Genomic DNA, 14,681 nt, shown 5'->3' with positions numbered 1-14,681 from the left:
TATTTTAACGCCTATTAAATGGACATGAACCTTAAATAGTTTGTTCTGTATGCTTAAATATGGTTTTCAGATGTTTATTGAATATTATATTACAATGATTGGTTATCTAAAACGACAGGAAAACGTGGGCAATACCTACCTCAAAAATGATAAAAATAGACCGTCATATTCTATTTTGGAACACAAAACGAAAGCTGGCCGAAAGCGAGGTTATAGGCCTAATGAACAACAAACTTGCTGACATGTTTAACTCCCCGTAACTCACAAGGGACTCCGACCTGACCTTAATCATATGTCATATCATGATGTCCTAAAGCCAGGGTATATTTAAACTAAAACACTAATGCTTATCGGTCATGACCACCAGAGGGCCCAAATTGACACTCCTCCTTTATGAACGGACTAGCAAAGCGTGTACGAGAAGAGGTATTTAGTTAAATGAACCTGCATATCCATATTGCGCCATTGAAGTGGATGACGTTACAGACTGTGTTAACAAATCGGTTCTAATTGTATATACAAGACTTATAGCAGCAGACTTTGGTGTAGATACAAAGTTTCTTGGTGTAAGAGAACTTCGAAGGACAGATTCTGAATCTGTCAATCAAGAAGCCATGTTGTTTTTCAAGTTGAACAACCTTCCTGTCAAACATGTAGTGGACGGCGTAATTGGTTGAGAACAAGGTATACATGTTTATATCTAATTCATCGCAGCACACTCAGTCTATCCTTTCAGTTTGTCTCTTTTTTTTTTGCAAATGCAATTTTTAGTCTGTTTTATCAATCTGATTAAAAAACATCCTTATTATCACAAGAGGATCTGAGAACATCGCATTAGGGGTCACGTCAAGATGACCTTTTGAAATGACCAGTCAAATTGGCACTGCACTGCCAGAATCTTGACTGGGGACGAATTGTTTGAAAAAGCTGTCCAAATTTATTTCTTGTATGTAGTCATCTCGCCCGAAGTGCACAAAAAAGCTAATTGTTTATGCATACTGGGGCGAAAAGACGTTTTCAATTGATGTTGTAAGTTGTAGAAACTGCATTTGCTCTGAAGTACACGTGGTATGAAGGTCATCTGGACGTGACCCCTTATATTGTCAGATCCTCTTATCCAACGTAGTGATAATAAGGATCTGTATTTTAATCAGATTGGTCGTTTCATATAAATGTATTTAGAATTCGGAAAAAAACCTCCTGATGATCAAACAAGGTAATGCTCTTTCTTTTAAACAATTTTTCTGAATTTCAAAGATTTCCTTTCTTCTACCTCTTATAACAATAAGGTATAGTTGACACATGTAATCACAGTTAAATGTATTAATAATGCCAATTCTCTGGATCCGTCTCATATGTTGAAAACTTAAATATTTTGTTTTTAATGTGTTTCTCTTGTTAATATGTATCTGAAAATGATCAATGACATGTTTTAGAACAGACTATTCTAGACTTAACCCTGCCACTGTGCACGTGACACACGTACACACACTTACTTTTGTTAGATGCATCTACACACGTACAATTGATACATTTTTGATGTCGATGTAAGAAAAGTTTATTAGTTACACATTTCACACTGCTTGTACCAGTAAATGATCGCATATGAAAGTAAAATAGTTAATTTGATGATTACGGTTTTGTGATGCACATTGCATGTTTGTTTGTTTGATTAATTAACGTCCTATTAACAGCTATGGTCATGTAAGGACGGCCTTTCCATGTATGCGATGCGTTGCGGGTATGTTGTGCGAGGTGCGTGTTTTGGGAGACTGTGGTATATTCATGTTATGTCTTCTTGTATAGTGGAACTGTTGCCCTTTTTTTATATATGTCCAGTTGCAAATCATTTTCAAACACTGTTATTCTGATTCCAATAACCATATATGTTAAACAAATTACTATCAGAGTGTAATCCGTGATTTAATGATTATCTATACATATTTTTCTTGAAAACTGCAATGTCAGGAACTAATTTTTGTGTACCGAACTATCCGTCAAACTTCCCTATAAGTGTTTTCTAATACATATACTATAAAAGGACAAGAGTTCCACCATCCAATAAGACAAAACACCAATACACCGCATTCTCCCCGGACATTCACCTCACACTTCACACACGCGAGACAGCACAAACCAGGAGGCCGCCCTTACATGACCCGGGCTGATAATAGGACGCACATATAATAAACCTAACCAAATCTTTTTGTGAAGCTCAAACTGGTATAGACTATGGTGTGTCTCGGCGAATAATTGAACTTGTTTAATAAGATTGTTGTTTTATAGAATTACCATCTATTTAAAACCAGGACATTTCAACAAACTTGACCGTATCAATATTATGTATTTTTATGACTGTAATTCTCGACGTCGTCACTATCGCCATCATCGTCATCCATGACGTCATTGTGCTGATTTTGACAAGGTTTGTTTAGAGGTCTGTCTGCACGAATCCTCAAAACGCTTTGCTTGCCTGTCGTGGTGACATATCCCAACCAGGTTGTGGTTACCCACTCCATAGATAGGATTGGTCCGTACAGCCAAGAGATCATTGAGGATTGTCTGGGACTGGACAAGATAACCGAGTCTTAAGGTTGACAATATAAGCAGAAAGAGAGCGTACGGAAGCGGCGGAAGTTCGATATTTCCATCGTGTATTTGAACGACACTGACTAGTTCTGGAGGATACAGTTTATTATTATATGTATGAATTAGATATGGATAAGAAAAATAACGTTTTGATTTCTGTAGAAGGGTGAAACCTTTGCCACATATCTCTTCCTTGTATTCCATACCATTCCCTTTGAGTTGTATCAAGCTCTTTTGCCGACATGCGTAAGCCACGTGGGATGCTACTTCGGAAGTTTTCTTGTAACAACCAACATTGTAGTAGAACGTGGCCAGAGATAGCAGACCGTGACAAACATCTGTGGCAGACGATAAGTGAAGGATCCTCCTGTGTTGTCTGAGCTGTGTGTAAGCAGTTTTATTGCCTTGATCATAAACTTGAGTTATATCAGCAATACTGTTGTAAGACATACACCCGATAGCACTAATAAAACATAACATTCCTATATCCAAGTTATCGGAATATTTCCGGGAAATTCTGTAAATAAGTTCTAAGGCATATTGCATAGTAATGAAAGTACTAAAAGTGCCGACCGTTTTCGTGCATATGAATATATCCTGAAAGAACTCCTGTGAGGTATTATCACCAGACAACGGATACGTCGATGGACTAAGTTTAATAATCAGAGGTAACGTCTTGAACACTCAAAAAGACAGGTGTAACACAAACTCTGGTATCTACTCAGCACACGGAGTAGTCTTGTCCTGTTGTCACCGGCTACTTTAGAACGAAACATGTTGTTGGTAAGTATGAAATAGTTCGGGAGGTATCCGGTCTGTACACATTCCAGGAGTATGGTAAAACAATACCAAAAACACTGAATGATATTCTCGTCCACCCAAATGGATGGTCTAGAATGTTCTATAGCATGAAACACTATTGTCTTCTTGAAGTAGGAGCTGAGTAATTCCTTTACAGATGAATCACGTTCAACGCACTTTTTCAAGAAAATTTTCAGTAAGGCTTTTGTTTGTCAGTTGCACATGACTGAATGAGGCGACAAGGCTTTTTTCGGCTAATGCGAAAGAAATTCTTTACTGAAATGCTAATATATCTGACCCTTTGACGCCAATAACAGCAACATGGCAGCCATGTCTGATGATATGATTAACCAGGTGTCTGGGTGGCCAGACACAATATTTTGTACAATTATTAAAATCGCTTCCATTTGGCTACGATGAACAACGGAAACAGTATACAATTGTTTCATTGGTACTGGGGGGAACAGTCAAATCATGCAACAGTTCCCTAGGTCTTCGCTGCTACCGAGGGGCAATGATTTGACTGTTCCCCCAGTACCAATGAAACAAATGATTCGTTACCTGACTCACTATTTAATAAACTGAACAAATTATAGTTTTGTAGCCCATACCTTATGGAAAGAAATGACTTTTTGGTATAGAGATTGCCATCTTTCGTTCTCTGTGCGACGTAGAATTTGCACAGAAACCCGTTCAATTCTGCGTTACTGCATGTTTCATCTATCACGGGTAAGCCTTTCTCTTCGCAATATTTCGTTAATATGTTGACAGCTCCCTTGATTACATACTTGGTACTTAGAGAGTCCATATTTTCCATCAATAAATCCAAATCCTGTTCGGATATATCCTGAAATCTGCAGCTGCCACTGTTTGGTTCAGCTATTTTCCGCAGACGACAACAAACAATCTGGATCCGAAAAACGCTTGAGTTGGGGTCCCGCACGGGGGAAATGTCTGCGTATATTATTCGCGCATGTAACAGTACGGTGCAACAGCCGACTGTTACACCCTGGCTAATGTTTACGAAGTTTTGGTCGTGTAAACGGATTTAACAATAAAACAATCAAAAATGCGTTATATACACTTAAATAGAGAGTCAGGTAATAATACGCACTGTCTAATTCAACACCCTGTGGAATGGTTACTGTCAAACACGGTCCGTGAAGGTAATAGTTTTTTTTGTCTTTTTAGTCTATAACTGATGAAGAGAACACTTGATAAATAGCTGGATACCAGGGCATCCCAATATATCCAAGATCCGATGTGATCCGGTATGACAAAGCATGAGTAAGGTATATCCAGCACTACAGTCAGTGTTGTCCATGACAAGAATAGTTTTATTGACATCTCTCTCCGATATCTCATCGCTTGGCTGTATCACACTTGCGTTATATAATACAAGCATTTGATCTTCATCTGAACTCTTAAAATCTAGCCCTTCCAATTTAGAACCTGTGTTTATCACTTAAGTAAGTCCAGGGTGTCTACATAGCTCGCCACTAATACATCTAGCAAAACGTCTTATGTGAACTGTTTACTCGGAACCGATGGCGGGGTCAAGTTCGAGATACCAAGACAGAAATCGGGAAACCTTTTCAGAGTCCATCAATTCCATGAAACGGCCTGGTATATTTAGGGGCTGCTTTCGACGTCAGTAATACATTAACTCCGTCCAAGTGGTTCTAGAAACAATAATTAGGAAAAAATGTAATGTAACATTATCCCACCATGTGACTTATCTCTAGTCCAATGTACACATATAGTTATTTTATGTTGAATCGCGGATTTATCTAAAACGGATACATGTGAACCACTTAATTTTGAGGATATACAAAATTCCGAGTAACTACGCGAATTCTAAAGCACAGTAATAATATGAATACTTGATTGCAAGCAACAGATTTTCATATTTATGTTTCTACACACATGTTGTAAAATAACGAAGTCGCGAAATTACAACGAACTACGGTTTTAACAATAGCTCCAAGAGTTTTCATAATCTCAATATCATGGTAAACAATGAAATCGTTTAAAAGTCGCTAATGGCGATGTTCATATTCTCAATATTCGAATTGTAGTGAAAAAATGAAAATTTATCTAATATCATCGCAATTTTATTCTTGTCTAATGACTTGTTCAACGGTCCTCCCTCAACCGCCTCACTTTTGCCCTTTTCAGCCAATCTAGGGCGGTTTATCAATACGTTTGATATGAAGATCGTGAAATCCCATTAGGGTCACTAAACCTTTGGAAATGGCCAATCAAATTGATGGCACTGCCCAGAATCTTAGACTGGGGACGAACTAGATTTGAAAAAGGCTGTCCGCATAATTTTCGTCTAAGTCATCTCGCCCCCCCCCCCAAAGCTACAACGATGACTAAAAGGTATATGCTTACTGAACGAAATAGTGGGTAGCAATTTTGACGTTTAGAAATCACACGTGGTAAACAGGTCATCCGAACGACAATGAGGGATCAAAGGTCAGATCCTATATATTGAACGGAGTGTTTATAAGGATCTGTATTTTAATTAGATTGTTTTCACCGGGGCTAATCGTACAAACCGGGCAACGCTATTTACGCTCGTGGAAACACTTTTCTTACATTTGCTCGGTGTTCAACTCACGGCCTAGATTCAAAATATACAAGTTGCCCACAGGAACATAGTGGAGTATTTGGTTAAAGCGTTAGAAGCAAAATTGGCGTTTTAATTATGTCCCGGGAACATATTGTTTTTGCTCCGTTTCCTATTATCATTATTATTTTTTCCACTTTTTCCGTCGGCGCGGGTTTTTTTTTTCCGCAGCATTTTCCTCTGGAAACTACAAGGCCGATTAATCGCGAAACTTCACATACATACTCATTAAGGTGTTGGATTGTGCATAAAGGTTTTTTTCCGATTCCTAGTCGGAAGTCCAAGATGGCCGCCAGAGCCCATTTCCGGTTTTGAGATTTTTGAGTTAGATTTCGATGAAAATTAGTATAATGTGGTTATTTTGGACACCGAATAACATGAGAGCATTTTCGAAAACCTCAGTTGCCATGATAACGAAAGAAAGGTCTCTGATTAGTCAGAAATTTAGATGTTGTCAGAATCAGCTTAAAATTGTACACGGGGATTGTGAGGTATGCTTATCGAGATGGCAACAGGTTTGAAAAGCTGTGTTGTCATGGTTACCTAATTGAGGCCTCTGATTGGTTGAAATTTACATTTTGTCCGATTAAGCTGAACACAATGGTTATGAGGTATGATGAACAACATGGCATCATTTTTGAATAGCTGTGTTGCTAAGCTCTTTTACCATCGTAACGAAATGGATGCGTAGGGTTGCCTAAAATTTTAAAGCTTACAGATTGAGTTGAATATCCGGAAGATTAAGCTGCCATCTTTGAAAAGATTGCTCTGACAGCAATCTACACATTATCTTGCGTAATTTTCGTAACTTGTGATCATTTCCTACTGCACAGTTCGTTCTTGGGGACATCTGTAATGGTCATCTGTAATGTCCCCTGCCATACCATTACATGAATTGTTGTATTTGACGTTGTCCCGTAATTTCGACGCACAGTATAGACTGGTTGTTAGTATTCATGGTTGAAAAAAAGCGATTTTTGTTATTTTTCCAAAACAGATATATACATAAACGAGAAACACAGCTAAAACCGAATTCAGTTCATAAAATTATCGCAGATGTCAATGATTAGTTGTCTTTTCTTATTGAATGCTATTGCTATAACTATTTTTTTTCTAAATTACGCATGAGAAAACGCTTACCGGTACACTAAACATCAATCATTAAAATACAGATCCCTAGATACATATTAGCTCAACATATATCACTTTGACCATTCCATTTGGCACTTCAGTAGAATATTGTCAAAAAAAATATTGAACGGAAGTGAATAGGATAAGGAACTTTATAATTTATCATAACTAGGACTAAACGCATGATGTAAAAATATCTAAGTAGAAAAGTAGGTTCTTATTTGAAAAACTACATTTTAGGTTTTTTATACTATTTTCTACTTATTTTTCTTCGTCGAAACGTCTCCCTTGATACCATCTGACATGAGGTAAGGTTAAAGCTTTTAGCGCTCAGCAGAAAGGGACTGAGACGACTGATTCGCCCGTTGTCAGTATCATGTGGCCTACCTACAGTCTGATTAAAAATACATTCATCCTTATAAACACTCCGTTCAATATAGTATGACAATACACCAAAATGGAGTCCACGTCGGAGTGATGAAGCCAAAAACACACGTGAACTACCATATCAAATACATTATCTGCACAAATCAACTTCAATTGGATCACACTCGCTATTTCGTCCCATAAGCATATACATTTAGTAATGTTGGCACTTTGGGTCCGAGATGACTAAGTAACCACGGAAAATAGATCGGACAGGCTTTTGTTCAATCGTATTAAAGTCGTCCCCAGATCAAGATTCTGGAAGTAGCCAATATCATTGGCCATTCTCCATAGGTCATCCCTGACGTGGACCCCTAATGGTATGATTGTCAGATCTCATAGTCAAAACGTAAAGAGCAAATAAGGATCTGTAATTTAATCAACCTGTTAATATAGCCGCCAAACCTGCCCTATATTATATGACATTTCCCCCTCAAATATGAGTGAGACAAAAAAAACCTGTTAATATAGGGCTGATTTAGCGGACTAAATGTGAACCGGGTAGGGCGTGTTGCTTGATGTCTTCGATGATATACCAATATCACTATAAAAAGGACAAGAGTTTAACTATGCAAGAAGATACAATACGAATATACCACAGCCTTCTAAAACACGCACCGTACACTTCACACACGCAACACACCACACACATAGGAGGCCGTCCTTAAATTAACCTGGCTAATAATAACCAACCAAACCAACAAAATCATGCAAAACAGATATATATATGCGCGCGATATTTTGCTGATAACAAAACGTAGATTCTAAAGTATGGTTTTTCTTTGTTTGATATCGCAGAAACTATTTCTTTATTTTAAGCATTTTCATACATGTATGTAAATAATCCAACAAGGTACAAGACACCCTTCAAATAATCTGATCAAAGATTCACTATACTATATATAATTATGTTTTTTGAATTGATATACAGTGAATAAAGAATAAATTCAGTCACGTTTTCTCATTGTTATTAACCTTTTTCTCATTTTATAGCCAACTGAAAACAGTTCAACGCTTCATCTGTGAAAAGCAAAATAAAGAAAAATTGGGGAACATTCTAGTTTATACTTTTTGAACCTATCACATTCATCAAGCATGCATTAGTTCCAACGGAACATCCTATTCAATTTGACGGGACGTCAGATTCGTTTTAACATACGGAAACGGTTCTCTAACTGGGACATATGCTGCTAGTTCAATTCTTGGGACGATCAAAATTAAATGAACTTGATCTGCTGTTTCTATAAGAAAAGATTAACCAGATTCGAACAATAAAACTAACACGTGTATATACACATAGCTGTGGAAAAGAATTTCGATTGAAGAAACTATATTTCAAGAACTAATATCCACTGCCTTGTATTATTGATTTTATATATTACTTGTTTGCTTGTTTGTTTGATTAATTAACGTCCTATTAACAGCTGTGGTCATGTAAGGACGGCCTCCCATGTATGCGGTGTGTTGCGTGTATGTTGTGCGAGGTGCGTGTTTCGGGAGACTGCGGTATGTTCGTGTTGTGTCTTCTTGTATAGTGGAACTGTTGCCCTTTTTATAGTGCTATATCACTGAAGCATGCCGCCGAAGACACCAAGCAACACACCCCACCTGGTCACAATAAACCGTACAGACAACTGGCGAACCAGTCGTCCCACTCCTGTATGAGCTGAACGCTAAGCAGGAGCAGGAAACTACCACTTTTATAGACTTTGGTGTGTCTCGGCCAGGGGCCAGCCTACCTCACAGGGGCTAACGCTCAACTCAAGGCATATATTACTTCAAGTGTTCCATATGCGTACAGCTATACCTGTCCGCAGCGTTTTCGCATGCGTAATTTAGAAAATATAATTTTAACAGTAACATTCAACAAGAAAAGGTCACTTAATCATTGAAATTTGAGATATTTTAATGAACTGAATCCAGTTTTAACTCTGTCCCTCGTGCAGATATATATCTGAACAATGACAAAAATAACACTTTTTAACCATGATATGACATACCAGTCTATACTGTGCACGATCTACAGGACAAAGTTTAATATAATAAACCATAGATTTTGCTTCTACACATTGGTGAAACACTCTTCTGTTCCGTGGGCATCTTGCATATTTGGATTCTTGACCGTGAATTGAGCACCGAGCAAATATTTATCACATACGCTCCCCCAGACGATATTTTTCTATATAAAAGAAACGTTTCCACGAGCTTAGATAGCGTAGTTCGGTTCGTACGATTAGCCCCGTTGCTTTTATTGAGCGCTTTTCGGCGGCATGCTTCAGTGATATAGCACTATAAAAAGGGCAATAGTTCCATTATACAAGAAGATATAAAATGAATTTACCGCAGTCTCCCAAAACACGCACCTCGCACAACATACACGCAACACACCGCATACATGGGAGGCCGTCCTTACATGACCATAGCTGTTAATAGGACGTTAATTAATCAAACAAACAAACAAACAAAATCGCCCCTAGGGGTAGGCTCTGGGTTCTGTCCCCCGACCGACACGCACCAAAGTCTATATAAATGGTAGTTTCTGCTCCTGTTTAGCGCTCAGCATAACGGGAGTTGAACGACTGGTTCGCCCGTTGTCAGTATAATGTAACCGAGTGGGGGGTGTTGCTTGGTGTCTTCGGTGGCATGCTTCAATGATATAGCACTATAAAAAAGAAATCATGAATATGCCGCTGTCTTCCAGAACACGCACTCGTCAATATGCAGCATACATTGGAGGCCGTCCTTATATGACCCTAGCTGTTAAAAGGACGTTAGTTGAATCAAACAAACAAACAAATTGTTCATATTCTACATATGATGGTAAGAATGGAATCACTTTTTACAGTAGATCAAATGGCTTGTTTACATTCTCAATGTGGTAGTACAGTATGGAATCACCTTATACAGTCGATACAATGACTTGTTCATATACTCAAGATTCATATGTTGATAAAGAATAGAATCACCTGACTATTTGTGACTATACGAAAGTTGCATGATACATTTATTTAATTTATTGACAGATTTCTGGTTCAGGATAATATATCCTCTACACCAGACTCAATTCTGCACATACTTTATGATAACAGCTATTGATTGTAACACCCAAGGTTGTCAATCAGCCTGAAATTATTAAATAAATCTATGTTTTTTTTTTCCGATGTTTATTCTGTTTATTTTAAAAACCATTTTAGTTATTAGCACAAACAACACTCTCTGGTAAGTTTGTTCCATACCGCTGCAGTACGAAGTGAAAAACTTTTAAACGGGTTTAAATTAAAGGTTCAAGTGATTTGGAATAGTGCGAGTATTTAATAACTAATAATATTTCTTCTGGTGTGTACTTGTGTCTAAATAATATCGTGTTAATCCACACTTGTCGTGATGTTTGTTTACTTATTTGATTATTTTAACGTCCTATTAACAGCCAGGGCCATGTAAGGACGGCCTCACATGTACGCAGTGTGTAGCGTGTATGAAGTGCGAGGTGCGGGTTTTGGGAGACTTGTCGTGATATAGCACTATATATAGTAATACTAATAAATGAACTTACTCCTATAGTGTTTAAAAAGGTCTGAAATTATTGGTTTTTCCTAAATAATTGTTCAATTTAAGAAAATCTCCTAAAAAGAGGAAGAATGACATTAGATCCACTTTCAAAAACACCGATCTGATTAAAACAGATCGTTATAACCACTATGTTCAAGATAGGATCTGACAACATTCCATCAAGGATCATGTGCGGATGACCTTTTAACCACGTGTCACAGAATATATTCAATTTCTACACATCACTACGTCAATCGATAATCCATTTCGTCCCAGTATAAATAAACATTTAGCTTTGTTGTGCTCTTTGGGCGAGATGACCTTTTACACGAAAATAATTTTGGCAGAATTTCTGGCAGCTTTTTCAAAATATATTCGCAGCCTGTACTGACAATGAACGGATTTTTCAAAAAATATTTCGTCCCAGCCAAGATTCTGAGTCTGTTAACAACTCTTCTGTCAATTGTGGTTCCACTATTTTCAGAAAGTACTCACCTTCGAAGCAACCTTTCTCAAATTTTTATGAAGCCATATGTAAAGGATTTGCCTAGGGCCCTACCTTAACATGATACAGAAGTATGTTATGGGACCTAGTTGTTGCATATTGTATTTTGGGAAGTTTCCAATCTGAGTCAACAAAAAAAAGATGCCAGAACAGACATCCATAAAGGCAGGTGGTAAAGGAAAACTATCTTGGATTTTGACAAATTGAAGTTTTGACTTTCAATTAGTTACCGCTCTTACTTGAAGTTACAACACACAAGCAAAGAGACTCTCAGAAAAAATCCTAGGACAAACCAGCTATTGTAGTTTATCAGAACGGATCTCTCTCAAATGTCAGGAGGAAAACAGCTATGTAAACAGTGTTACCAAGTACTTTGAACTTTTGTCCAAGATTTTTCTGGTGAGGTTTTATTTATTAGCCCACCATCTGAAAACTTCCAAAGGATCTCTTCTATGGTTTTTGTGTCCATCTGAAGATGGTCCTAAACCCTGTCATGTGCCAACCTTTGATGGACGTCTGTTAACAATTCTTGTTTCCGTGTATTTGATCACGAACCATTTTGGTACAAGTACTGAAGAACCTTTCTTTCTCTCACCTGCTCCTGAAGAGATTTCAAACGTATGTAGAGTTTGAAAGGGTTAGGGCCCCTAGTTGAGATACAGATGAGGAATTTTGTTTATTCACGTAACCATCGTTTGTAGAGTATGGAAAAGAACCAATAAAGTTGAGAAGGACCAACAATATGGGTACATAACATGCCGGAACGAACAAGGCAGTGAAAACACTCTACATCAAAATCAGACGACTTATATCGTAACAGCTACGGGTATTACTAACACCACTACGTCCGAAGGGATGTAAGGTTCATATGGAATGAGGAACATCCGACAGTCCTATTTTGTACCCAACTAGTCTCTTGCAATGTGCCACAACTGGAGGGGAGCGTGTTTTGTTACAGGAAAACCCTGTATCATTCATCGCGTGCAACATTGCAAGTTAATAAATACGGTGTTGTAGTTTTTGAACCTATACATAATTAACTGATCACAAAACCTTTAGTATTTGTTGTACTTTCAGAAAAACTTCAGAAGTTTTTCTGGACGCACTGTGATAGTCTGAAAATTCAATCTTCATGGAATATTGGTAGATTTCTATCACAGCAAGGTAAAATTTACACTTCAAAATAAAAAAAAAGAATGTAAAAAAAAAAAAAAGTTTGAAATATGTTTATTTGAAAATATCTACAAGAGATAGAGTTTGTCTCACAAGCACATTGAAACGTTCTATCGTAGTTATCTTACGCGAATGTTTGTACTGGCCAGGAATACAATGCTTATTGAAGTAAACAAATTTGATAGTTTGTAATTCTGCATGGAGCTTCTCATCAAAAGGAAAACCTTTGAGTCACGAAGCCATTATAGATATCTCACGTAACAACGAGAATGTAATTTGATATTTTTCCAACTATAGGATTAACGATTTCTCGAAATATCACCTAAATGGTCAATAAGATTCTGTCAACTGATAATGGTCAAATTTTATGCAGAATTCAAAGTTCGCCTGAGAAATATGGTTAGCACATAACCATGCTCCCCGCTTTATCCTCAGTAAACGTCATACGGCAAAACGTATAACTATTGTGAGATCCAATTTGGGCTTTATTATAGTACTGGCAAACACACCTTCAAAGGTATTTAGTATTGTTCACATACTTATTCTATTGCAATTTCCAACATTCCCCTTGTCCTTGAGAACAAGTTTATTCTACAAAGGAGACTTCCATGACACAGGAAATGGTCCCCGTAGAAGGCAGTGATATGTAGATTTTGGGGGGAAGGGGAAACAGGATATTACGAATGTTTATTCAACTATCACAGGATGATAATACATTTACGATTTCTTGCGTAAAATTATCACTCTTTTTTATAAATTCGAACCACATGTGGTGACCACCAAGGAACCGAAGTGAACGCACCATTGTTTCCTATTCCAGCACCTAGAGTGACATATTTTGTGAAGGCGTAGATGTGATGTTCATATAGATCTGATAAAGTCGCGTTTCAAAAGAACATATACGTGTAAGTTTTACCTTAGCAAAGACAATTTACAGTGAATCATTTATTTTGCATCGAAAACTGTACAACAAATGGAACATTCAAGCTTTGATTTCATTTTCGAGTGTTCTAGTACAGTTCGTCATATTGAAAATTCTTATATGCATATTATAACTTGTTTTCGGTTCTATATCATATTCTTGGTATGGGATCCGCCAGGTGGCTATCTTGGATTTTGACAATTGAAGTTTGTTACCGCTCTTTCTCATAAAGTACATGAACTTTGTAGAATTGTCGATAGGGGTTGGTAGGAATCTATGATCTTCTTCAATTACAGTCTAGGTCTCTTCTGTCGTCTGTCTCTCCTACGCATGCACGAGGGCACTCAGACGCTTGCTTCATTCAGCCTCACTGTCAAATCGCACATTACACACACATGTGTGCCCTGCAGGTGGGGCGTTAGAATTGTAGCTGCTGCCCCTATTGCATGTTCGTAAAAGGCGACTAAATATAGGATCTTATCTTTTTTATTTTCTTCCTAACTGACTTTATCTTTCCTAATGCTTCCCTTGGCACCGCCTCACTTTTGGCCTTGAGTTGAGCCTGCTCATTTGAGGAAGGCTCTGGGTTCTGTTCCCTGGCCGAGACACATCAAAGTGTATAAAAGTGGTAGTTTCTGCTCCTGCTTAGCGCTCAGCATAAAGGGAGTGGGGTGACTTTTTCGTCCGTTTTCAGTATAGTGTGACCGGGTGGGATGTGTTGCTTGGTGTCTTTGGTGGTATGCTTCAGTGATGTAGCACTATAAAAAGGGCAACAGTTCCACTATACAAGAAGACACAACACGAACATACTTCAGTCTCCCAAAACACACACTTCGCACAACATACACGCAACACACAGCATACATGGGAGGCCGTTCTTACATGACCATAGCTGTTAATAGGACGTTAATTAATCAAACAAGCAAACCACAAAATATATATTTCAGGTT

At 37.8% G+C, this 14,681-nt stretch overlaps 1 pseudogene; it reads right to left on the bottom strand.

Moving 5' to 3' along the window:
- Positions 1-2,403: 2,403 nt before the first annotated feature.
- Positions 2,404-5,005, bottom strand: LOC138330726 (uncharacterized; annotated as a pseudogene).
- Between the last annotated feature and the right edge of the window lie 9,676 nt (positions 5,006-14,681).

The sequence above is a fragment of the Argopecten irradians genome, chromosome 9 (genome assembly GCF_041381155.1).
Source record: "Argopecten irradians isolate NY chromosome 9, Ai_NY, whole genome shotgun sequence".
In the NCBI taxonomy this organism is placed as follows: domain Eukaryota; kingdom Metazoa; phylum Mollusca; class Bivalvia; order Pectinida; family Pectinidae; genus Argopecten; species Argopecten irradians.
Note: the sequence above shows the minus strand (reverse complement) of the source record. Positions and strands in the feature narration are given on the sequence as shown.